The sequence below is a fragment of the Arachis ipaensis genome, chromosome B01, assembly GCF_000816755.2.
Source record: "Arachis ipaensis cultivar K30076 chromosome B01, Araip1.1, whole genome shotgun sequence".
Taxonomy (NCBI): domain Eukaryota; kingdom Viridiplantae; phylum Streptophyta; class Magnoliopsida; order Fabales; family Fabaceae; genus Arachis; species Arachis ipaensis.
Window position 1 is genome coordinate 111905452 of NC_029785.2, and position 2918 is coordinate 111908369.

Here is a 2918-nt window from a genome sequence, read left to right on the forward strand (position 1 = left end):
TGATCTGGATCAACTGACATTGCCTCAGAAGAGACAGGATCCTGGAAAGTTCATAATACCTTGTACCATAGGCACCATGATCTTTAAGGCTCTGTGTGACCTTGGTTCAGGAATAAACCTCATGCCACTCTCTGTAATAGAGAAACTGGGAATCTATGGGGTGCAAGCTGCTAAAATCTCATTAGAGATGGCAGACAATTCAAGAAAATAGGCTTATGGACAAGTAGAAGACGTGCAGAAGCTGGGAATCTTTGGGGTACAAGCTGCTAAAATCTCATTAGAAATGGCAGATAATTTAAGAAAGCAGGCTTGTGGACAAGTAGAGGACGTGTTAGTAAAGGTTGAAGGCCTTTACATCCCTGCTGATTTCATAGTCTTGGATACTGGAAAGGAAGAGGATGAATCCATCATCCTAGGAAGACATTTCCTAGCCATAGCAAGAGCTGTGATTGATGTGGACAGAGGAGAATTGATCCTTCAATTAAATGAGGACAACCTTGTGTTTACAACTCAATGATCTCTCTCTGCATCCATGGAGAGGAAGCATAAAAAGCTTCTCTCAAAGCAGAGTCAAACAAAGCCCCCACAGTCAAACTCTAAGTTTGGTGTTGGAGAGTCTCAACAATGCTCTGAACATCTGTGAGGCTCCATGAGAGCCTACTGTCAAGCTATTGACATTAAAGAAGCGCTTATTGGGAGGCAACCCAATTTCTATTTATCTAACTATATTTTTCTTAGTTATATGTCTTTATAGGTTCATGATCATGAGGAGTCACAAAATAAATATAAAAATTGAAAACGGAATCAAAAACAGCAGAAGAAAAATCACACCGTGGAGGAAGCATCTGCCTGGCGTTCAACGCCAGAACAGAGCATGGTTCTGGCGCTGAACGCCCAAAATGGGCAGTATCTGGGCGCTGAATGCCCAAAATGGGCATCATCTGGGCGCTGAACGCCAGAATTGCACCCTGGAGAGGAGCTGGCGCTGAACGCCCAGAACAAGCATGGTTCTGGCGTTCAACGCCAGAAATGGGCAACAAATGGGCGTTGAACACCCAAAATGGGCACCAACCTGGCACTGAACGCCCAGAGTTGTGTGCAAGGGCATTTTACATGCCTAATTTGGTGCAAGGTTGTAAATCCTTGAACACCTCAGGATCTGTGGACCCCACAGGATCATCTCAGGATCTGTGGACCCCAGAGAATCATCTCAGGATCTGTGGACCCCACAGGATCACCTCAGGATCTGTGGACCCCACAGGATCACCTCAGGATCTGTGGACCCCACAGGATCCCCACCTACCTCCACTCACTTCTTCTCATCCCTCACCACTCTCTTTCACACAATCCCATAAACACTATTCCCCAAAACTCTTCACCAATCACCATCTCTCTCTCCATTCATGGTCATCCCTTCTGTTTTCCATTTACCACTCACATCCATACACCCACCCAATCCCACCCATATGGCCGAATACACACATCCCTCCATCTCCTCCATATCTTCTTCTTCTTCTTCACCTATTCTTTCTTCTCTTGCTCGAGGGCGAGCAACATTCTAAGTTTGGTGTGGTAAAAGCATAGCTTTTTGTTTTTCCATTACCATTAATGGCACCTAAGGCCAGAGAAATCTCAAGAAAGAGAAAAGGGAAGGCAATTGCTTCCACCTCTGAGCCATGGGAGATGGAAAGATTCATCTCACAAGCCCATCACTAAGAAAAGGATGGAGCAAACAAGAGAGCACATTCATGGATCTCAACAGGCACATGAAGAAGCTCATCATCAAGAAATCCCTGAGATACCTCAAGGGATGCACTTTCCTCCAATGAGTTTGTGTGTTTTTCTGTGATTTCAGGTATTTTCTGGCTGAAATTGAGGGACTTGAGCAAAAATCAAATTCAGAGGTTGAAGAAGGACTGCTGATGCTGTTGGATTCTGACCTCCCTGTACTCAAAGTGGATTTTCTAGAGCGACAGAACTCGAAATGGCGCGCTTCCAAATGCGTTGGAAAGTAGACATCCAGAGCTTTCCAGAAATGTATAATAGTCCATACTTTGCCCAAGTTTAGATGACGTAAACTGGCGTTCAACGCCAGCTCTCTGCCCAATTATGGAGTTCAGCGCCAGAAAGGGATCAAAAACCAGAGTTGAACGCCAGAAATGGATCAAAACCTGGCGTTCAACTCCACAAATGGCCTCTTCACGTGGAAAGTTAAAGCTCAGCCCAAGCACACACCAAGTGGGCCCCGGAAGTGGATTTATGCATCAATTACTTACTTCTGTAAACCCTAGTAGCTAGTTTATTATAAATAGGACCTCTTACTATTGTAGTAGACATCTTTTGATCTTTGGATTATATTTTGATCTATTGATCATGTTTGGGGGCTGGCCACTCGGCCATGCTTACCCTCTATTCACTTATGTATTTTCAACGGTAGAGTTTCTACACTCCATAGATTAAGGTGTGGAGCTCTGCTGTTCCTCAAAGATTAATGCAAAGTACTACTGTTTTCTATTCAATTCAGTGACAGGGTGCGTTGACCATTTTCATTGAGAGGATAGGATGAAACCATTGACAAGGGTGATGCCTCCAGACGATTAGCCGTGCCGTGACAGGGCATTTGGATCATTTTCCCGAGAGAAGACCGAAAGTAGCCATTGACAATGGTGATGTATCACAAAAAGCCAGCCATGAAAAGGAGTAAGACTGATTGGATGAAGGCAGCAGGAAAGCAAAGGTTCAGAGGAACAAAAAGCATCTCTATTCGCTTATCTGAAATTCTCACCAATAATTTACATAAGTATCTCTATCCCTATTTTATTAATTATTTTCGAAAACTCCATTACTATTTTATATCCGCCTGACTGAGATTTACAAGGTGACCATAGCTTGCTTCATACCAACAATCTCCGTGGGAT